Below are 23,560 nucleotides of genomic sequence, written 5' to 3'. Positions count from 1 at the left end.
GTGACCATTTACTAAAAAATATAATTCGATGACAGCTTGCCCCTCTAAAAACTGAGAAATTGAGATGATTAACTCTCTCCCAGCATTCACTTGAGAGAACCAGGTCCTCCTGACGGCCCATTTCCTTTGCGCTTTTAGCCCAAGATCAGCCTTATCCCTGTCTGTCAATAGCCTTCTCCATGACCCCACAGTCCTTACCTCTGGAGGATCCACCAGTTCTGAAATCAACATCTGGGCGTTAATAATAGAATTGACGTCCAAATCCCCTAAACTGTGTAGCAAAAAATTATAGGATCCCACCAAAAGAAAGTCATTTTTGACAGTATTTAGGATATTTATGGGAGTTTCCCAGTTATCATTAACACAATAATCCCCTATTTTACTGAATCCTGCATGTTCCCACCTCCTTACTAAGTCTGCGTTAAGCTGAACACCAGAGTGTAACGTGATCTGTGTAAGGGGGGTGTCGAAATGCACACATGGGATTGAATATTTTCCGAAAAAAATGGATTTTCTCTTAAAGAGCCATTTGAGAATCTTATGACAAACTTTTTTAGGAGATTTCGCCAAGAGTGCTGGATTCCAAATATTATACTCCCTACATATTAATTAACAAAAGTCATTGAAGAACCCACAACCTGCTGGTTGATCTATTTTAAAGCTAGTGAAATAATGCACAAAAGAAGCAAAATAATACTCTTTGAAATTAGGCAGAACTAACACCCCCCTTTTATCCGCATACAGTGTACTTAGTGCGACCCGAGCCTTCCGATTTTGCCAGATAAATGGGCGTAATATGGACTCCAATTTTCTTTAAAGGTTTTGTGTTAAAACACAACGAATGGCCGAAAACAGAAAATTAAACAAAGGCAGAACTGACATTTTAACTAATGCAATTCGACCTAATATAGAAAGGGGGAGAGACCCCCAACGAGCCAGCAAAGCCTGAGTTTTTACGAGCAATGGGGCATAATTAAGATCGTACAGGTCTCCTATATCGGCTGAGAAATAAATCCCAAGGTATCTCTTTGGCTTGGCATTCACACAGTGTCTTAGTTCAGGAAGCAGTTTAATAGAAGGGGTGCCACACAAAATAATATTGGTCTTACTCATATTAATCTTATAACCACCAATTTGCTCAAACTCAGTGAATACATTAAAAACTGCTTCCTGTGAGATGCGTTCTTCGTCTAGAAACATAATAATGTCGTCCGCGTAAAGTTTAATCTTCCCCATAGACTTTAAAGGAGGTTGAATCTGATTATGTTGCCGAATTTTAATGGCTAACAGCTCAATAAAAAGAGCAAAGAGTATAGGGGACAGAGGGCAGCCCTGCTGAGTCCTCCGTTGTGTTTGAAGTTTACCAACGCACTTTGAGTATATAATAATATTAGCTTCCGAATTTAAGTACAGCCTTTGAATTAATGCAATAACCTGGGAGGTGACCTTATAACTAGACAATATTGAAAAAAGTGTAACCCATGCAACCAAATCAAATGCTTTTTCTGCGTCTAATAAAAGAATGATGTCAGGAACTTTATTAGAAGCAAAATAATCAAGAGCCTCAGCCAAAAAGTGCGTATAAATAGCAGGTTGCCGGCCGGCTATAAACCCATTTTGGTCAGGGTGCACCAATTTGTTAACTACTCCATTAAGCCTATTAGCCAGAAGTTTTGTCATAATTGTATAATCTGTATTTAACAATGAAATTGGACGATAAGCACTAGGGTCCTCCCTGTCCTTGCTCTTCTTAGGAAAGCTAACCACATTTCCTGAATGCCAGGTCTTGGGAATTTGCTCGCCCATCAATAGGCCATTAAGAAAGGCCAAAAAATCATCTGCAAATATTTTAATGAAAGCCTTATAAAATTCGGCCGGGAAGCCATCTGGTCCCCATGAGGAGGTTCTTAACAACCTCAAGAAGTTCTACCTTCGTGAATGGCTGTATCAGAGCATCACTGTCTTTTTCTGTAAGATTGGGAATCTCCAGTGTCCCCAAAAATTATTTAATGGACCTAGGATCAATGTCTGGCGCCTGGCTATAAATTTGCCTATAATGCTGCAACATAATTTCTTCCACTGCTCTAGGATCAGTTTGTCTAGACCCGGTGGCAGGACATCTTAAAGCGTGAATTATATTACCAGCAGTACGATCTCGAGCTTGCCATGCAAAAAAATTACCAGAAAAGTTGCTTTATTCTTAGATCTTTGGTCTATGAGTCTGATATTCTATATCAACCTTCTTACAAAAGTTGTTGACCAAATCCTTTTTTGCAGACTCAAAGGCCTGTCTATTAGTTTCTAAAGGTGCATAAGGTAAGCAGTTAAACATCTTCGGTCTGCCTCTTCCAGTGCCCTAATTTATTGTCTCAGATAAGATTTATCTGCAGCCTTCTTGGCAATTACCAAGCCCCTGAAAAAGGCCTTAAATGAATCCCTGATTACAGCAGAAGTTGAGGAACCCTGATTGCGTTTGAAAAATTCACTTATTTCACCCTCGGAAATCTGTACCCATCCCTTATCCATAAGAAGCTGCAGGTTGAAGACCCACCTTCTAGCCTGAATTCTATGGACTTTGGAATAAAGAGACACTTCCAGCACCAGGGAGGCATGATCAGAAAAGCCAGAGTGCTGCACCGACTGAGATTTAAAACACAAAGTTTCTGATACCAAAAAAAAGTCAATACGTGAGGAGCTTTTAAACCGAGTTGAGATACATGTATATTCCCTCGCATTAGGGACGTTCATTCTCCAAGGGTCGCAGAGCATCAGTACCTTAACATAATCTTCAAAAATGTTTGCAACTCTAGGTTTGTGTTGTTTCTTACCCCGAACAGTGGTATCCAGAACTGAATCCTGAAGGAAATTGAAATCTCCTCCTATAATCATTTTGCCTGTTAATTGCGAAAGGGATTGAAACAGCCCTACGTAAGGAGCTGGGTCGTCTAGCAGGGGAGCCTAAAAACTAACAAAGACACATTTTTCTTTATTAATTAAACACTGCACCCAGCACCATCGCCCTCCAGGATCGGCAAGGAAGTCAAGTGGTTGTGCATTAAGGCCTCTGGCTAGAAAGACCGTGACTCCTCTATGCGCAGCAGAGGCTGCAGCAACCACCTTAAAGTCAGCCAATTTTTTAAACATACGGAAACCCAAGACTTTATTGACCGGAATATGAGTCTCCTGTAGAAGAATAACTAAAGGACCACCCTCCACCCCCTGACTCCCACCTTTCCTAACCTGGTGCCTTGACATAGCACCCTACACCAAAGACAAGAGAGGGACTAAAGTATTTTAGTGGTGCATTGTGTTCACTCTCAGTGTGATCTCCCACAATTTAAGATATTCAATCAAAAAATATAATCAAATGGTCATTAATCAGAAAAGAAATCCAAAACAGACTGAGGTCTGCATTGTATATAATGTAAAGAGTATGGGCAACCGAAAAACCCCTCTGAATCCAGAGTGTTAAACCTGACAGCCTTAGGGTGGTCACCCCTAACTTTTTGCCTGCCTCCCTCCACTTTTTAGACACTATTTGTGCTGGTTTTTAGACTCTGCACACTTTACCACTGCTAACCAGTGCTAAAGTGCATATTGTCTCTCCCTTTAAAGGTGGTAACATTGGATCATACCCAACTGGACAATTTAAATTACTTATGAGTCCCTAGTAGTGTGCACTATATGTGCTCAGGACCTGTAGATTAAATGCTACTAGTGAGCCTGCAGCACTGATTGTGCCACCCACTTAAGTAGCCCCTAACCTTGTCTCAGGCCTGTCATTGCAAGGCCTGTGTGTGCAGGTTCACTGCCAATTCGACTTGGCATTTAAAAGTACTTGCCAAGCCCAAAACTCCCTTTTTTCTATATATAAGACACCCCTAAGGTATGCCCTAGGTAACCCACAGTTCAGGGTGCTGTGTAGGCAAAAGGCAGGACATGTACCTATGTAGTTTACATGTCCTGGTAGTGTAAAACTCTGAAATTCGTTTTTACACTGCTGTGCAGCCAGCTCCCTTCATAGGCTAACATTGGGGCTGCCCTCATACATTGTTTGAGTGGTAGCTGCTGATCTGAAAGGAGTAGGAAGGTCATATTTAGTATGGCCAGAATGGTGATATAAAATCCTGCTGACAGGTGAAGTTGGATTTAATATTACTATTTTAGAAATGCCACTTTTAAAAATTGAGCATCTCTCTGCACTTAAATCTTTCTGTGCGTTACAATCCACGTCTGGCTGGGTTTAGATGACAGCTCCTTGTGAATTCACTCACACACATCCCAAATACAGGATACTCAGCCTCACTTGCATACATCTGCATTTTGAATGAGTCTTCCTGGGCTGGGAGGGTGGAGGGTCTGCTCTCACACAAAGGACTGCCACACCCCCTACTGGTACCCTGGCAGACAGGATTGAACTGAAAGGGGACCTGGTGCACTTCTAAACCACTCTTTGAAGTCTCCCCCACTTCAAAGGAACATTTGGGTATATAAACAGGGCCTCTCCCCCTTCCAACTCAGACACTTCCTGGAGAAGAAAACTGAAACCAGAATCTGCATCCTGCCAAGAAGAACTGCCTGGCTGCCCAAAGGACTCACCTGACTGCTTTCTGTGAAGGACTGCTGCCTTGCTGTTGCCTTGCTGCCTTGCTGCTCTCTGACTGTGGTGAAGAAGTGCTCTCCAAGGGCTGGGATAGAGCTTGCCTCCTGTTCCCTGAAGTCTCAGGACCAAAAATACTTCTCTCTTGCAACTGGACTCCATGTGCTGCGATAATTTAATGCACAGCTTGCTAAAACCGGCACACAGCCTGCCCAGCGGTGAGAAATTCATTGCACGCCGAACTGGAACGACGCAGCGCGGCTTCGTAAGAAGATCACGATACAACGCCTGTGTTGCAACCACAACTTCAATGCACGGCCCACCGGATCAATGCACAGCTGACCTGGGATGACGCAGCCCGACTTCCAGAGGGGAATCGACACAGCACCTGCCGTGCAGGAGTAAATTCCACCCAAGGACCACAGGATCGACGCAGCGCTTGTGACTTTGCTCCGCAAGCCCAGGATTGCACGCACAGACCCTGGGCATCTGAAAACCCCACAACTCGAAGAGGATCCACGACCAAGCGCCGGAAATCAACGCACAGCCATCCCTGCGTGTAAACTAAACGATGCATTGCTGTGTGCGGCCCGAGAAATCGACGCACACCCCTTTGTTTCAACGCTTCTCCTCCTCTGAGGCCCTTTACAGAGATTTTTCACACGAACCAGGTACTTTGTGCTTGAAAGAGACTTTGTTTGCTTTAAAAAGACTTAAGACACTTGATATCACTTTTCAGTGATATCTCTACATTTACTTATTGCATCTTTGATCGTTTTGACATGCAAATATCCAGATAAATATTATTATATATTTTTCTAAACATTGTGTGGTGTATTTTTGTGGTGCTATGTGTGTTATCGTATGATTTATTGCACAAATACTTTACACATTGCCTTCTAAGTTAAGCCTGACTGCTCAGTGCCAAGCTAACAGAGGGTGGTCTCAGGATAATTTGGATTGTGTGTGACTTACCCTGACTAGAGTGAGGGTCCTTGCTTGGACAGGGGGTAGCCTGACTGCCAAACAAAGACCCCATTTCTAACACAGCACATTTGTAGCTATAAGGTAAAATGCTATCAAGGAAATTATCTAGCCATAATAGTCATTTGCTTGGAAAAGAATTAATCAAAATTCAAGTAAAGATATTCTATTAAAAAGGATATTAATCAGGAAAGAAGCCCAAAACAGACCAGACTTAGGTCTGCACTTTATTGAAATGCAGTGGTTTTGATACTCAGTCTCAGGTGAAATGAAAGCCGATATTTATGGGTAATTGGTGTAGGGCAGCGCTACAAGTCTTCTTGCTGCGCTGCCTTACAGCAATGTGAAAAGCCAGGAATGCACTAAATGTATGAAATATGCGTCTACGCTTTGGGGACCGGCATTTACAATTTACCGGCCCCGGAATGAAAAAACCGGCCCCTTAACTGTGCTACTGATCATGGGCCACTTTTGACCCTGCTCTACAATGCTCATTCAGATGACAGAAACTCAGACTCCTGGTTCTCCCTCTCCAGCCGGAGCACTGGCTCCCAGGAAGCAGAAAATGACCTCTTACACAGGCAGCTGCCAGTATTGACTTGCCCCCTGGGGCAGAATGACAGATGCACATTCAGCATATTCTTGTGCTTCCCTTTTGAGATACCAAAGCTCTTGAGATTTTTATATCTGGGCATACGTAGCTGCTCTTTTATGCCAATTTTTAGCAGTCTGGGATGGTCAGGGGAAGCAGCGAGGAACAAGTGACAGCGGGTGGAGTGTGATTGAGGAACAGGAGAAGAACTTTTCTTCATTGGGCAGGAGCCCTTTAAATATCACGTAGCGCGCCCGTTGCTCGGGACGCGCCAGAACTTTTCTTCATTGAGCAGGAGCCCTTTAAATATCACGTAGCGTGCCCGCTGTGCGGGCGGCGCTCCCCGGGCCAAGGGCGGGCCCGTCCTGCGCCCGTCAGCGGCTGGCAGAGGCTGGGCTGGGCCACCCCCCTGACATCTACCACCCAAGTAGGTCTCATTGGACTTAGCCCCATCTTCTATTGCCAACTCTGTGACCTCAGCAAGCTGCTCCACTAAACCTGACACCTTATAGATCAACCTTGCATCAACATCAACACCAGATGGGCAAAAGTAAAGCAATAGAGGCTGGGGCCGGGGTCGTGCTAAAAGCCAAGCGAAAAAGGCATAAGCATGCAGCTAGCAACTGCGTCATGGATAGAATCGACTCTCTCCTGGGTGAATGCAATGGAATATTAACTAGCCCCCAGGGAAATAATTCTATCGAAACTGGGGGGGAGCCCACACCAATTAACAGGAAGGATAGTCCCATGAAAATCGCTGAGATTTTTGTGAAACGTGGACAACAAGTCACTGACACTACAGGGCAGGGCGAGAGTAGGAACGTTATCACCCATACCGCCCCTTCTCTAGTAGAAGACCTACCACTGGCCACCAACGATTTCATCCAGCTCAGTAACCGTTTTAATCCCTTAATCAACATCCCTGAATCACACGACGACATCAATCCAGGCACCCTGGCAGATGGGCCAGCAGCCACAAATATGCATTTTCCTCACGTAACCCCACAGCATATTGAAGGCATACACGTTCTAAAGAAGGAAGTTACGGAACTCAAACATATGGTTAACTCCTTAATTGCAATAGTAAAACAGCTAACTCACGCAAATAACACGGCCACCACAAACCTTGCCCAAAACCCAACCCTATCAGGCATCATAACAAACCCACCCAACTTCTCAGCTTCTAGCCATGTTGGCCCCCTCCCCATCGGAGATAAGACCACTAACTCTTACCAGACACCCATTTTCCACAGTTCAGGCATAGGAAATCCACTAGACATGTCACGGTTTCGGGCGGGTCTGATCAGGACTTTGGTTGGGACACCCCTTGAGGTCACCGAATATCCTAAAGAGGTAGTACACTGGGGCAGAGGAGCAGCTAAAGGCATACACGGAAAGGACAGCTATGGATAGGCACAGGAAACAGGAAAGTAAAAGCAGAGCAACCCTTGTGTGAACAAACAGATTACCAGTGGACAAACACACTGGGGTTGTACACAGAGTAAGGCGCAGAACCTCCCACAGTGACAGGGAATCTCAATGCCTCTGTGCAGTTTGCTCTTACAGATAGTCACCCTGCCAGCCCCATAAAAAGGAGGCAGCAGAAGTGATTCTGTCTCTGGACCCTAGAGCACAAACAAGGATAGTACTTACATGCACAGGACACGCTCTTGTGGGTCCAGCTGGAAACACAGTGGCGATTCCTGAGAAAACAGCAATAGCACACTGTCACTGTTAGGCACGAAATACAACGTATAACACTGGACAAGGATGGGGGCTGGAATTGCCTCCTGGAAACCAGGAGCCAACCCCAGTACACAGGAGGACACGTATACACTGGTGAAGACTGATAGAACACTTACCAGACACAAAGAACCAAGAAGAAACAGAAGGGAACAAACTAAGAGGCAGAGGCAAGAACTAGGAACAGGCTCAGGCTGAAGCAAAGGCGGGTCTAGGACTTGAAAACAGGGTGCAAACTTCTCGCTGGGACAGACAGAGACAGGACTGGGAAACTGAGAACAGGCTCTGGCTGGAACAGGCAAGGACAGGACTGTAATACAGGGAGTAGGAAATGAGCAGTAAACAGGACTGGGAAACAGAGAGAAGGTTCAGGCTGAAACAAGGCAGGAGCAGGGCAGAGAAACAGGGAGCAGGCTTTGGAAGAAACAAACAGGTACAAGGCTAAGAGATAGGGAGCAGACTCTGGCTGGAACAATCAGGAGCAGGGCAGAGAAACAGGAAACAGGATCAGGCTGGAACAGAACAAGAACAAAACTGGAACACCATCCGACAAGGGGTCTGTAACACAAAGGAATTGAAGTCCGATGCACAACGGGGAGCTTGAGGAAATGGCTGCTTATAAGCAGTTCCAAGCTGTGCTGCACAGGAGAGGTTTCAGGTGTGTGTGGTTTCGGACACTTGCAAGTCCTGGAGGAGAGGATCCAGTGAAAAGGAGCAACTGGACTTCTCCCATTGAAAACAATGGGAAACAGAATCCGGGTTTTCCTGACTACCAAGCTGTGCATTATGGGATTTGCAGTCCCAAGAAGCAAATGTAGTCCTACACAAGTGTACCATGGAGAAAAGAGAAACAAACAGGAGTCAGCAAGGGACTCTAGATAGGTGTTCAAGGTGATTCCCAGGCTTCTGACAGTCCCCTTACAGCGCCCCCTGGAAATGGGATGACCGAGTCGTAACAGTATACCCCCTCCCACCAGTCTGCTCAAGAAGAGAAGGCGATCCTTTGGCTGAAAAAAGTTGAAGAGGAAAAGCCACAGCAAGAAAATCCAACACCAACCTTGGTTGATAAGTTTACAGTCCTGCCATAGGTGAATCATCCAATGAGCAAAGCATGTACTAATACCGATATGGGCTCTGATGTCTTTCCTCTTTATTGTTCGATCGATACGGGAGGAGTGCATGGAGTTGGTTTCTGGTGAAGTGGATTCAGGAGCAAGGAGATCTGGAATTACATTATGGGCAGTATTCTTTAGGATATTAGTTTCCTGTTCAATACTTTCCTCTTTGGAGGAGCTGATTGGTGTATTAGTAACTGTCAGGTCTGTAACACCTTCTGACAAGCAGGATTTGTCTGTTTCTGCAGCAGTATTTACATTGATTGTGGTCTGAGGCTTGCAAAGCATAGAGACTTGGGAAACATGGGTAACTGGTGTTCTCAAAGTAAACATGAAAAAGTCAGAATTTTCTTTTGTCTTGGATGACTTCGGAGTATCAAATTCAGGAGCAACAAGAGTTTTCAAGTCTTTAGTAACTGGATTAACATCTGAAAATGTAGAAGTTCCACAAGCTAATTCTTTAGGGTGATCTTCAGACAAGACTGAGATTTCTTCATTGCAAGTGCTCTGTGGTGTATTCGTGGTATCAGAGATGGTTTCTTTGCAAGGTGTTTCTACTACAGGTAGTTCATCTTCAGCTCTGTTAACACTGAAAGGTTGTTCTTTGAATTGAAATAGAACTGGAGTCTCTTCAGAAATCGCCTCTACATTGTTATCTAAAGCTTCAGCTTTAGCCTTTGAATTGATGATGGTTTCTTGCAATAAAACACTAAGAACAGTACTTATCATCAGATCTTTGAATACAAGATTCAAATTCAAGTCTTTAGTTTTAGTGGGACATATTATATCTTTCAGTACTTGAGCTTCGGTTTCAGATTGCTGGGTTGCAGGAGTCTTTAATTTCAGGGACACAGCAGGTGACGTTGGTGTGGCTGATTTTACATCAAGATCAGATACCGTTAGCTCAGAGATCTGTTCTTCACTAATTGTGGAGCTGAAAACAGGATACACATTGGCAGGGATCAGCAGGTCAGGATCAGTGGTTGAGGCTGCAACTGTGTCCAGTTCTAGGAGAAGGCTCTCATTTCTTATGACAGGCTGTTTAGTTTCAGATTGCTGGCTTTCTTCCTTTTCTGAAATCTTCACGGTTTGCTTTGACACAGAAGAGATTTTTAAACTTTCTGAGAAGTCCATTACAATCTTAGTAACTGCGGGTATTTCTTCACGGTCAGAAAAATACATTAATTCACTTGAAACAGGAACTGTCTCTTCATTATCTGAAGATTCTATGATATTGTTTGAAAGAGCAGGAGTATCCCCACAATCTGAAAATTCTGGTGTGTGCGCCATTTGAACAGCACTATCTGCAGGTTTGTTCACGGCAAGGCAGGAACCACTGTCATCACTAGATTCAGATTCTTCAACACTGTTGCACAACTTGCCATTAATCTCCAGTAATGTCATATCTTGGTTTCTTAAGGTGCAGCTATTGGAGTCTGCATCAGAACTCTCTTCTTCCTTTGGCTTTATTTGTTCTGATAGAGGGGCTGAGACACTTCCTTCTGAAGACTCTGATCCATCCTTTGAATCAAGAGGTGTCAAATCTCTCAGAGATGTCAGAGATTCAGTCAACTGCACAGGGATATTCTCTGGAAAACTACAAGCTGAGAGAGAGTCTGAAGAAGAGGCTGATATATTTATAACTGGAGGTGTCTTTTGACTGTCATTAATAGAAAGGACAATCTGCTCTATAGAAGTCTTTGGAGAGGCACACAAAGTAGCATACTGTTCTTTAAGCCAAAGCTGGTGATCATTTTCTTTTTTCAGTTTTTCAAATTGCCTTGCAGTAGTTTCCATCAGCTGCTCTGTTACTTCTTCTACCTTACAGATAAACAGAATGTCTGGTTCTGGCAACAGTGAAATTTGCATTGATGAAAAGAGCCCACGTGCACTATTTCTTGTGTATGTTACAACATATTCATCATAGAAGTCCAATATCTGCCTTTTAATCTGCCAAAACTGCTCTTTTAGTGTGTGTATGTCCATATTGTTATCAAACCCACTCAGAATAGAAAAGGGTTTAGCAGAGCTTTTAGGGATTGAGAATGGTATATTATCATCCAGTCTGGGAAGAGCACAAGCCTTTTGAGTGGAACTAAGGAATCCCACAGTCTTTACTGATCCATTTGATACAGGTTCTATCCTGCTCACTTGAAAGCACTGAGGGACTGATAGGTCTTTATAAGAGTCAGCACTGCACTTTGAACTCTGAGGAATTGGCCTAGATGGGCTGAAGCACTCAACAGAAAACAAGGGAATCCCTAGTGTGGCTTCTTGAACAGTGTCAGGGTTCTTTGTTTTGACAGAGTCCTGGAAGTGAATTTGGGATGCATTAGCATGAGGCGAGGAATTAACCGTCTTTACTTGAGAGTAAAGGTCTTGTGCAGAGGTAGCAAAAGCACTTCTACGGTTATGAACATTCTTACTGGCTTCAGCTAATAGATACTGCAAAAACTCATTACATCCTTGTAATTCTTCTACAGACAGGGACTGGGGGTCATAGTCCCAAATAACATAATAGTCTATCATTGAAAGATTAGCAAGCCACTCAGTGTAGTACTGAACTTGCAAGTTATGGTTTTCTTTAACAAGTCTATCCTTTAAACTAAGGTCTTTTTTAGAGGATTTCAGAGAATGTATAGGCTTAGAAAGGGGTGTCTTAACATGATAGGAAATCATTTTAGGTCTGTGTGCCTTTGCTGCCTGGGGAGCTTGAAATGTTTGGGTCGTGCATTCTGTCACGGTTTCGGGCGGGTCTGATCAGGACTTTGGTTGGGACACCCCTTGAGGTCACCGAATATCCTAAAGAGGTAGTACACTGGGGCAGAGGAGCAGCTAAAGGCATACACGGAAAGGACAGCTATGGATAGGCACAGGAAACAGGAAAGTAAAAGCAGAGCAACCCTTGTGTGAACAAACAGGAAACAGATTACCAGTGGACAAACACGCTGGGGTTGTACACAGAGTAAGGCGCAGAACCTCCCACAGTGACGGGGAATCTCAATGCCTCTGTGCAGTTTGCTCTTACAGATAGTCACCCTGCCAGCCCCATAAAAAGGAGGCAGCAGAAGTGATTCTGTCTCTGGACCCTAGAGCACAAACAAGGATAGTACTTACATGCACAGGACATGCTCTTGTGGGTCCAGCTGGAAACACAGTGGCGATTCCTGAGAAAACAGCAATAGCACACTGTCACTGTTAGGCACGAAATACAACGTATAACACTGGACAAGGATGGGGGCTGGAATTGCCTCCTGGAAACCAGGAGCCAACCCCAGTACACAGGAGGACACGTATACACTGGAGAAGACTGATAGAACACTTACCAGACACAAAGAACCAAGAAGAAACAGAAGGGAACAAACTAAGAGGCAGAGGCAAGAACTAGGAACAGGCTCAGGCTGAAGCAAAGGCGGGTCTAGGACTTGAAAACAGGGTGCAAACTTCTGGCTGGGACAGACAGAGACAGGACTGGGAAACTGAGAACAGGCTCTGGCTGGAACAGGCAAGGACAGGACTGTAATACAGGGAGTAGGAAATGAGCAGTAAACAGGACTGGGAAACAGAGAGAAGGTTCAGGCTGAAACAAGGCAGGAGCAGGGCAGAGAAACAGGGAGCAGGCTTTGGAAGAAACAAACAGGTACAAGGCTAAGAGATAGGGAGCAGACTCTGGCTGGAACAATCAGGAGCAGGGCAGAGAAACAGGAAACAGGATCAGGCTGGAACAGAACAAGAACAACACTGGAACACCATCCGACAAGGGGTCTGTAACACAAAGGAATTGAAGTCCGATGCACAATGGGGAGCTTGAGGAAATGGCTGCTTATAAGCAGTTCCAAGCTGTGCTGCACAGGAGAGGTTTCAGGTGTGTGTGGTTTCGGACACTTGCAAGTCCTGGAGGAGAGGATCCAGTGAAAAGGAGCAACTGGACTTCTCCCATTGAAAACAATGGAAAACAGAATCCGGATTTTCCTGACTACCAAGCTGTGCATTATGGGATTTGCAGTCCCAAGAAGCAAATGTAGTCCTACACAAGTGTACCATGGAGAAAAGAGAAACAAACAGGAGTCAGCAAGGGACTCTAGATAGGTGTTCAAGGTGATTCCCAGGCTTCTGACAGTCCCCTTACAGCGCCCCCTGGAAATGGGACGACCGAGTCGTAACAAGACATCCATCATAAAACCCCCAAACCCACGAGCAACACTGCCTCAAAATTCTCTGCACAACCTGCCACTGATCGGTCCCATTCAGGCAACATAGTTCTAATGGTTAACGTTCCCAAGTTAACCACACTGACACGCAAGGAAGGGGCAGACTCTATCAAAAAGAATGCAATCCATTGGATTCACCATGTTAGAGGCTGCCGATCCATAATACGCGAGGACTTAATCAATGTAGTACGACGGCCAGACCCGGGAACTCACTTTGACATCCTAAAACTGACACTCAAGGAGGGGACCATGGTGAACAACCTGGTGGCCCTAGATGCAAGAACAAGCCCACCAGCACACTCACGCATCCAGTTTAAATACCCCAGGCCACCTACGCACCACGAGGAGTGCTCGAGTTACCACCCAGCAGAAAATCTATCCACTCTTGGTAAAAATGATTGACTCACAGCCTCACCTAAAATCTATGCAGGCAAACCTTGCAACTTTCTAACATCTATCACCCCCAGATCTACCTTCTACCCCACCACTGTCTGTCCATGTATTCTCTCCCCCACCTATGACACTAAGGCCACTGCCAGTCCACTGAGCAATCTTGACAACGATGCACCTTTCATCTTGCAGGTGCATTGCCCACCAAACCAAGTGCTGCTGGCTAGGCCTGCAAGCACTCCCCGGATCAGGACCAGGTCAGTTCCAACAGAGGAACATCACCAACCACCCCAGGCCCCACGGGTAAACATTGGTATCAACCCACTTCTGCTCACTCAAACACATCTGCCAGACCAACCCCCGACAGCCAACCATACAAACCCCAGGCATTTAGACAGGATAGTTCAGCCACTGACTGGGGCACGACTTGTTTCATGGAACGTGGCAGGTTTGAAATCTATTCTTCCCCTTCCATCCTTCTCCTCCTTAATTGACGAACATGACATATGTCTCCTCCAAGAGACATGGTCACTCGACCCACTTTTTCGAACAGGCTATACAACTTCCACATCCCGGCTGTGGCCAGCACGAGAGGCAGGCCCTCAGGGGGTCTGACCATCTGGATCAAAACATCACTTAGCTGCCATATATCACAGCCACCTACCTACTCTCCCGACCTGTTAGGCCTTCGTCTATCCTTTGGGCCCGACTCTGTGGTGAACATCTTTAATATCTACACTCGAGGGGTCAGGGGGGGTCAAGTCTCCAAAACCCTCTGCGCCCTCGTAGCCCTCTTACAAAACTATCCCCGCCATCAGAAAACCATTGTGGCTGGGGACTTCAACGTCACATTCGAACCCCTTGACTGGGACGATCTCAGGTCCACTAACGAGGAGGATCAAGCCTGGTCTATCCCCACCCTGTCAATCCCACCCATCAAGAGACGGACGCAGGTCGCTATCCAGGTCAAATCATTGACCATGGAGTTCGGGCTCAGGGCGTTAAATGGCAGAACCAAATCAGACACCAATGGCAGTCACATGTTCAACAAAACCAACCACATCAGCATGACATGACATGGCGTCGACATGACGATCGTTGAAAGGACTGAAAGTGATCACAACCCTCTCTCTGTCCACACATTAGCTCTAGGTAATTTCCCATCCACGTCTAACTCCCCAGCAGTAGCACCCGAGGGTATTAGCCTGGCCAACAATAAACAACACTTAAAATGGGACAAGGTCGTGGCTCGGCCCGCACTCATCAACGCTGCCAATAACACCCTAAAATCCACACTAATGGGCCTAGAGGCAGGTCCTGCAATTCCCTACCAGGAAATAAGCTTAATTCACACCTCCTGCTTTAGGGATATCGCTGCCCACTTCTCAGTACCCCCAGCCCACGACGACAAACGACCCATAGGTAGGCACCGCTGGTTCAACAAAACGTGTCGGTCCCTAAAAAAGCGCTTAGTTCAAGCCATTAAATCCAAGGACCCCACCACCATCTGCGTAGCTAGGAAGTCCTATAAATCTGCAATACGCATAGCCAAGCGTGACCAAGATAATAAACGGTGGACAGCACTCCGTGACGCTGTGCGCGAGAGGAAACCAGTGCGAAACCTGACAGCGCGAGGCCCAGAAACCAGTGGTTTGGACATCACAACCAAAATTGCCCCGAAAGACTGGGTAGTTCATTTTAGTAGCCTGTACTCCCCTGATCATGATAGCCCCATCCCTGTTTGGACGGGCCCCCACCTAAATCACTCATTAGCACCCACCACCGCAGCACCCCTGTTGTTTTCCCAAAGTGACATAACCTATTCTCTAAGCACCTTAAAACGCGGCAGGGCCCCTGGATCAGACTGCATCCCAGCAGAGCTGTTCCCAACAGACCTAGCATCCTGGTCAAGATACCTCACCATTATAGGTAACGCAATAGCATCTGGGGCGCCAATTCCCGAGTCCTGGAAAGCGGCTATTGTTATTCCAATCTTTAAAAAGGGTGACAGATCACTTCCTTGCAACTATAGACCTATTAGCCTAATTGACTGTGTCCAAAAAGTCTTCTGCCACTGCCTCTTAGGAAAGATCGAAGAATGGATGACTGAACGCGATATCCTTAGCCCCCTCCAAGCCGGTTTCTGGAAGAAAATTTCCACCACTGATCAAGCCCTCAGATTCCTATTATTATATTGGAAAACAGTGTTCATTGGTAAAAGCAGCCTTTATGTAGCTTTTGTGGACCTCAAATCTGCTTTTGACCTAGTACCTCGCAACAATCTATGGGACACTCTCTTTCGGATGGGAATCCCGGAGCACATTTTTGCCATTTTGATACGACTCCATGAGGACAACTACGCACAAGTTAGGTGGGGCAAAAAGGGCCAATTAACTGATAGAATCCACGTTTCCCGGGGTGTGCGGCAAGGGTGCGTACTTTTCCCTGTATATCAATGAAATCGTCCCCTCCCTCCTCAGACTGCAGGCTGACGCACCTTCACTTGGCACACAAAAAATCCCAGTCCTACTCTTTGCCGATGACACTCTTCTGCTATCCAAGACCCCTAGTGGTCTAAGGAAACTCCTTGCGTGCTTCGAGCATTTCTGCTCATCACAGGGACTCGAAATCAACGCCTCGAAAACAAAACTAATGACCCTCAATCCACACAGATCTTTTAAAGGGAAGTTTACTTTAGAGGGCTCCACACTTGAGAAGGTGGGCATTTTCAGCTACCTGGGCATAACATTCACTGACAACATGTCTTGGAAGCCACACATAGGAAAACAAGCCCTAAAACGAAAACAAACAACAGGGGTACTACTAAATAAAATTCACCTCTCACACACAAAACCAATTCGCCCAGCATTACAGTTATACAAAGCCCAGGCCGTTTCCTCAGCGCTTTACGGGGCTGAACTATGGGGCTATACCAAAACCCAAGACTTAACCACTGCTGAAAACAACTTCCTAAGAAACCTTGTGTCCCTTCCGCTAAGCACCCCACTGTTCCCCCTTTTCAAGGATCTCGGTATCAAACGCATTGGACACAAAGCCCGCCTGCGACCTCTGCTGTACTGGCGGCGTCTCTGGACCACTCCAGAGCTCGACATCTTCACTGAAGCTCTACAGGTCATTCTAAAAGCCGACCATCTTCACAGAATCCCCTGGCTACGATGCATCAAGGGTTCACTGTACTCACTTGGGCTCGATGATCTCTGGAACTCACCAACCACATCAGTCTTCCCCTCGAAAAGCAAACTAAAAAAACTATACTGGCAAATGGCAAATTACGAAGACACAAGGGCTGCACTCCACACTACACTATCTTGTGACTTTGCCAACCTAAAAGAGTCATGCAAGTACGAAGCTTTTTGGAACCTAATCACGGCCCCAAGGGAAAGGAAACTGTACTTCCAGCTCCGCATTGGAACACTCCCATTAAGACTTCTCACCAGTAGCTGGTCACACAATGAATCAACCGTATGCCCAGCTTGCAAAGCCCCTGTCGAGAATCTCCCTCACGTCCTTTTTGCCTGCCCCGCGTACACCGCCCCCGTAGGAAATGGCTGGCCCCGGCATGCAGACTACTGGGAGTCCGCAGCTCTGCGCCAGCCCTGCGAATCCTCAGATCAGACACTAGGCCAACGCTAGTGATCGCCGTCGCCAAATTCCTCGGAGCTAGTTGGCTTGTTAGAGGGAAAACCCTTCTGAATAAAGACTCCAACTAAGACTGTCCCATCGTCCTGTGCAGCACATTTTATTCCATTTTTATTCCATTTTATTCCATTTTTATTCCATTTTTTTCCATTTTCTCTTATCTTTTACTCCCTTTTATCATTATATTTACTTGTAAATATCATTATGTGTATTTATTTGTATTTATTACTGCTTGCGCTTTTTTGGCTCCTGTAGCCACAATAAAGCTCCTTTGAATTGAATTGTATGAAATATGGTGCATTGCTCTCCTTCCCCCCTGCGATGGCACACATTTTGCTGACTAGCACTAATGCAGGCACCCTTCAACCATGGTGCAAGGGTATTAGAAATCGAGTCTCCAGTTGGCAGAGGTATGCACCCTCTCCAGGTTGGGACCACAAGCCTAGTCAGGGTAAATCACACACAAACCCATGATGCAAAAACGGCGCAAACTTACAAAATACTATTGTATTTTGCAAGTTTGTGTCGTTTCTGCGTCACAAAATGACGCAAATGCGGGGCTAAAAAAGTATAAATATGGGCCTAAGTTATTCTGTGCTCTCCCTCTGGTAGTTTGGCACACAGCAGGCGGGCAATGTGTAAAGTATTTCTGCAGTAACTCATACAGTAACACAGTGAAAACATCACAAAAGTACACCACCCCAGTTTAGAAAAATAGATAATCTTTAGCTGAATAAATATGATCAAAATGATTAAGATCCAATAAGCAAAAATGGAGATATCACTTTTTAAAAGTTTCAAAGAGTCTCAGTTCTTCAGAAACAGTGGCTGTGTCCTTATAACACACAGTACCACGGATGCGTAAAAAATAATGACGCACGAGGACCGCAGAGAAGGAGATGCATTGAAAGTTAGGGTGTAGCATTGGAGTTTCCAATGCGGCACAGCAATGCATTGTTTCTTTCCATGCTGCAAGGCGATGCATTGTTTCTTTCCACGCTACACGTCAATGCATCAAATTTCAGGAGCGCATCCTTGGTTCCTCACTGCGATACGGTGATATTTTGACACCTAGGGACGATGCGTGAAAAGCCTTGACACCCTGGTAGAAAGGAGTAGGTGCTGCTTCGGTCCAGTAGGGGATGCATTAATTTCTCAGCCGCAAGACGAGAGGGCCAGTGCTGCGTTGTTCCGGTTTGCAGTGCAGCAATTTTCCAGCTGCAATACAGGTGCTGTGTCAATTTCTGCAGGTGTTGCTTCAGTTTTTCAATGCATAAGGATTTCTTGGAAGAGGTGAAGTCATTGTTGGCCCTGAGACTTCAGAAACAGGAGGCAAGCTCAATCCAAGCCCTTGGGGAGCACTTTAGGAGGAAGGCAGAGTATTTCCAGCAGATGCCAAGCAGGAAAGCAGTCCGTCAGCAAAACAGTTCAGATGTGTCCTTTGGGCAGCCAGGCAGTCTCCATGATAGAGTCCAGGTGTAGGTCCAGATATGTCTGATTTGGTAGCATCAGAGATCCAGTATATATATCCAAAAGTGCCTTTGATGTGGGGGAAACTTCAAAGAAGGGGTTTGAAGTGCACAAGGTCCCCTTTCAACCCAGCCCTGTCTGCCAGGATGCCTGTGAGGGGGAGGGCGGTTATAAGTCCTTAGTGTGTGGTCAGGCCACTGGCCTTTGAAGTGTAAGTGAGAACCCCTCCACCCTTCCTGCCCTATGTTTATGGCTGTCTGGGTGGAATGTAGAAGGGGAGCCATCAGCCAGCACAGCCCAGCCGTAGATTGGATACAGGTTGTAAGGCACAAAAGGAAGTAAGTGCAGAGAAAAGCACACTTTCTAAAAGTGGCATTCCTAGAATAGTCATGTTAAATCCAACTTCACCAGTAAGCAGGATTTTTCATCATCATTCTGGACATACCAAACATGACAAAACCACTCATTTCAGATCAGAATCTACCACTTAAAAGTATATAAGGGCATTTCTAATGCTGGCCTATGAGAGGAGTGGGCCTCACAGTAGTGAAAAATTACTTTGTGAGTTTTTTTACTACCAGGACATATAAAACACATGAGTACATGTCCTGCCTTTTACTTACATAGCCCCTGACCTATGGATTACCTAGAGCCTACAATAGGGGTGATTTACTGTGAGAAAGTAGCCTCTTTCTAGCATGGATACCCCCATTTTTGGCCTGTTTGGGAGTGTTTGTCAGTGTGGTTTTACTGTCTCACTGGGATCCTGCTAGCCAGCACTCCAGTGCTCATAGTTTAAAACCCTATTTGTCAGTGTGTTTTGCCTGTCTCACTGGGATCCTGCTAGCCAGGACCCCAGTGCTCATAGTTTATGGCCTATATGTGTTCTCAGTATGCTTGACTGTGTCACTGAAGTTCTGCTAACCAGAACCTTAGTGCCTATGCTCTCTCTACTTACCAAATACAGTTTAGTGACTCCATATTCCAATTCTGATTGGCACACTGGACTCCCCTTATAAGTCCCTAGTATATGGTTCCTAGGTACCCAGGGCATTGGGCTTCCAGGAGATTGATATGGGCAGCAGCATTTGTTTTGCCACCCATAAGGAGCTCATACACACCTTTTTACAGGACTGCCACTGCAGCCTGAGTGAAATAGTGCAGACACTATTTCACAGCCATTTTTCACTGCACTAAGTAACTTTTAAGTTGCCTATATGATTAACCTACATTTACTGAAGGTTAGGTGCAAAGTTACTGTGTGTGAGAGCACCCTTGCACTAGCAAAGGTGCCCCTACATTGTCCAGGGCCAATTCCCAAGACTTCGTGAGTGCGGGGATACCATTATAAGTGTGCACTACATATATGTCAATACATGTATGTAACTTCACAATGTTAACTCCGAATATGGCCATGTGAGGTGTCTAAGATCATGGAATTAACCCCCCAATCTAAATCTGGTTTTGGTTGGGCAATCCCATGCACCCTGGGGGCTCCACCATGGACCCCCAGTACTGCCAAATCAGCTCTTTGAGGTTTCCATGGCAACCACAGCTGCTGCCACCTCACAGACAGGTTTCTGCCCTCCTGGGGATTGAGCATTGGAAGCCCAGGAAGGCAGAACAATGCATTTGCTTGAGTAGAGGGGTGTTACACCCTCTCCCATTGGAAACAGATGCTACAGGCATGGGAGGGGTATCCTCCCAGAGTCTCTGGAAATGCTTTGAAGGGCACAAATGGTGCCCTCCTTGCATAATCCAGTTTACACCGGTTCAAGGACCCCCAGTCCGTGCTCTGGCACGAAACTGGACAAAGGAAAGGGGAGTCACCACTCCCCTGTTCATCACCACCCCAGGGGTGGTGCCCAGAGCTCCTCCAGAGTGTCCCTGGTGTTAGCCATCTTGGATTCCAAGGTGTGGGGACCCTCTGGAGACCTCTGAGTGGCCAGTGCCAGTAGGTCACGTCAGAGACTCCTCCTGAGATGTGCATACCTGCGTAGGTAGCCAGTCCCCCTCTCAGGGCTATTTAGGGTCTCTCCTCTGGGTGTTTTCCCAGATTCGGTTCGCAAGATTCCTCCAGGACTCCTCTGCATCCTCTGCTTCAGCTTCTGACCATCGGATCAACCGCAGGCTGCTCCAGGAACCGTTGTAACTGCAACAAAGTATTCAGGACGACTCCTGTGACCTGCAACTTCTACTCCAGCCAGCATTTGCAACAGTTTCCAAGTAGTGCACAATCTGAGGACTGCCTGTCTTCACCCTGCACCAGAAGAACCAAAGGAATCTCCTGTTGAGTGACGGAGTCACTTCCCTGCTTCAGAAGGTACCTCTCTGCAACGACAACCAGTACTCTGGGATTCCTGTCCCGGCGACGAACATGCTCCCTGGAACACAGGTGGTGGACCGAGGTGACCCAGACTGTCCAAAGGTCCAGCTGTCCAAATTTGGTGGAGGTAAAAGCTTGCCTCCCAGTGCTGCAACAGTACCCCTGTGCACCACGTCTTCTGCAGCTCCTTGGGCTTCTGTGCATTTCTTCCAAACGTTCTTTGTGCACAGCGTAGCCCAGGTCCTCAGCACTCCAGTGTAGTGCTGCGATGACCGTACTTCGCACCTTCTTTGTCCACATGTTCTGGGACTCTCGTGGAAGCTGCCTGGTCTTCTGAGGGGTCTCTGAAGTGTTGAGAGCCCCCTCTGTCTCCTCAGTCTGAGTTGAGACCCCCAGGGCCATCCTGGGTCCAGGCAGCTCCTCTTTGATGCAAAACATGTACTTGCTTGAACCAAGGCTTGTTGGCGGAATCCAGTGATGCAAACAGCCTGCATCCAACAACTCTACCTGGGACATCTCTTGCACCAAGCAGGAACCCACAGCTATCTTCTTTGGTGCATTTCTGTACTTTTCTTCCAAACGGAGAATCCACTTTTGCACCTTCTTCCAGGTTGGCAGGGGCTTGTGTTCTTCCTGGACTCCTCTTCGACTTCTGGACTTGATCTGCTCTCACCACAGGTCTTCAGGTCCAGGAATCCATTGTTTTGTGTTTACAGTCTTGCTTGGTTCTTGCATAATTCTTCATCACGACTTCTAGTGTGTTCTGAGGAAACTTGCTGTACTTTACTCCTACTTTCCTGGGCTCTAGGGTGGGGTACTTTACTTACCATTGGTGTTTTCCTACACTCCCAGCACCCCTCTACACACTACACTTACCTAGGGGGGAATTCGACATTTGCATTCCACTATTTTAGTATATGGTTTGTGTTGCCCCTAGGCCCACTGCAATCTATTGTATTTTCTACTGTTTGCACTATTCTATGACTGTTTACTTACCTGATTTTGTTTACTAGTGTATATATTGTGTATGATACTTACCTCCAGAAGAAGTATTGCCTCTTAGATTTTTTGGGCTTGTGTCACTGAACTAAAGTACCTTTATTTTTGATAACACTGAGTATTGTCTTTTATTGTGTATAAGTACTGTGTAACTATAGTGATATTGCAGGAGCTTTGCATGTCTCCTAGTTCAGCCTTGGCTGTTCTGCTACAGCTACCCCTAGACAGCCTAAGCTGCTAGAACACTGTCTGCATTTCACTAATAAGGGATCACTGGACCTGGTATAAGGCGTAAGTACCTTAGGTACCCACTACAAACCAGGCCAGCCTCCTATACTTACATGTAGAAAAAGGGGGGTTTAAGGCTTGGCAAGTAGTTTTAAATGCCAAGTCAAAGTGGCAGTGAAATTTCACACACAGGCCTTGCAAATGGCAGACCTGAGACAGGGTTAAGGGTCTACTTATGTGGGTGGCACATTCAGTGCTGCAGGCACACTAGTAGCATTTAATTTACAGGCCCTGAGCACATTTAGTGCATTTTACTAGAGTAAATTAAATATTAAAAATATGCGAATTGGGTATGAGCCAGAATTACCACGTTTTAGAGAGATTGAGAGAGAGAGAGAGAGAGAGAGACCACATGCACTTTAGCAAGGGACAGCAGTGGTAAAGTGCCCAGAGTCCTAAAGCCAACAAAAATGAGGTCAGAAAAAGAGGAGGAGGAAGGCAGAAAGTTTGGGGTGACCCTTCAGAGAGGGCCATTTTCCAACAAAGGGTGTCTGTATTACATGGGGGATTGTTTTTGTATGGAAAGAGGAAGCTTCCTGCACAAAAACAATTCTAAAAGGTGTTTTGTTTTTTCCATGGGTGCTGCAGAATGCAGCACTCATGGAAAGAGAAAAAAAACGAGGAGAAATAAAAATATTTCTCCTCGTTACACCTGCTCTGGGGAAGCGTAAGGTTTTGGCACTGTCCCAGGTTTATGTCATTAAGTAAATCTGGGGCAGTGTCAAAATCCATGGGTGTTGCATGGGAAAATTCACTGCAATGCCCATGGCACACCTTGGCACAGAGTAACGCAAAAGAATGACTTGCACTGCTTAGTCCCATTCCATATCTAAGAGGCCATTCAAAGCCATGCAGACTGGCTTTGAATGGCCTCATAGATATGGTTGAGGGGGTTATGCCACCAGAAAGTCAATAGAAGTGACAGCACTTCTATGCGACCGGAACCTGTACCAGAATTTGCAAAAAGCTATGCACTTCATCCCAAACTAACATGCCCACCATACTTAACCTATTTTACTTCACCTACCAAATCAATCATAAATAGGCTACCACACCTTCCACAAATAACATACATATCCTTTCTTACCTACTGAACAATACCTAGGTACCATACCTAACTCTCAATCATACCTACATACCTACCATATCTACCTTTCCATATCTACCATACCTTGTTTAGTT

The 23,560-nt window shown here is 45.8% G+C and overlaps 1 protein-coding gene across 10 annotated transcripts in view; it reads left to right on the top strand.

The window, feature by feature from the left end:
* The window catches only part of LOC138297861 (uncharacterized), a 1,048,787-nt gene that overhangs the window by 789,452 nt on the left and 235,775 nt on the right, over window positions 1-23,560 (top strand). The gene's annotated exons all lie outside the window — the stretch shown is intronic.

The sequence above is a fragment of the Pleurodeles waltl genome, chromosome 1_2 (assembly GCF_031143425.1).
Source record: "Pleurodeles waltl isolate 20211129_DDA chromosome 1_2, aPleWal1.hap1.20221129, whole genome shotgun sequence".
Taxonomy (NCBI): domain Eukaryota; kingdom Metazoa; phylum Chordata; class Amphibia; order Caudata; family Salamandridae; genus Pleurodeles; species Pleurodeles waltl.
This window is presented reverse-complemented; position numbering and strand designations above follow the sequence as displayed.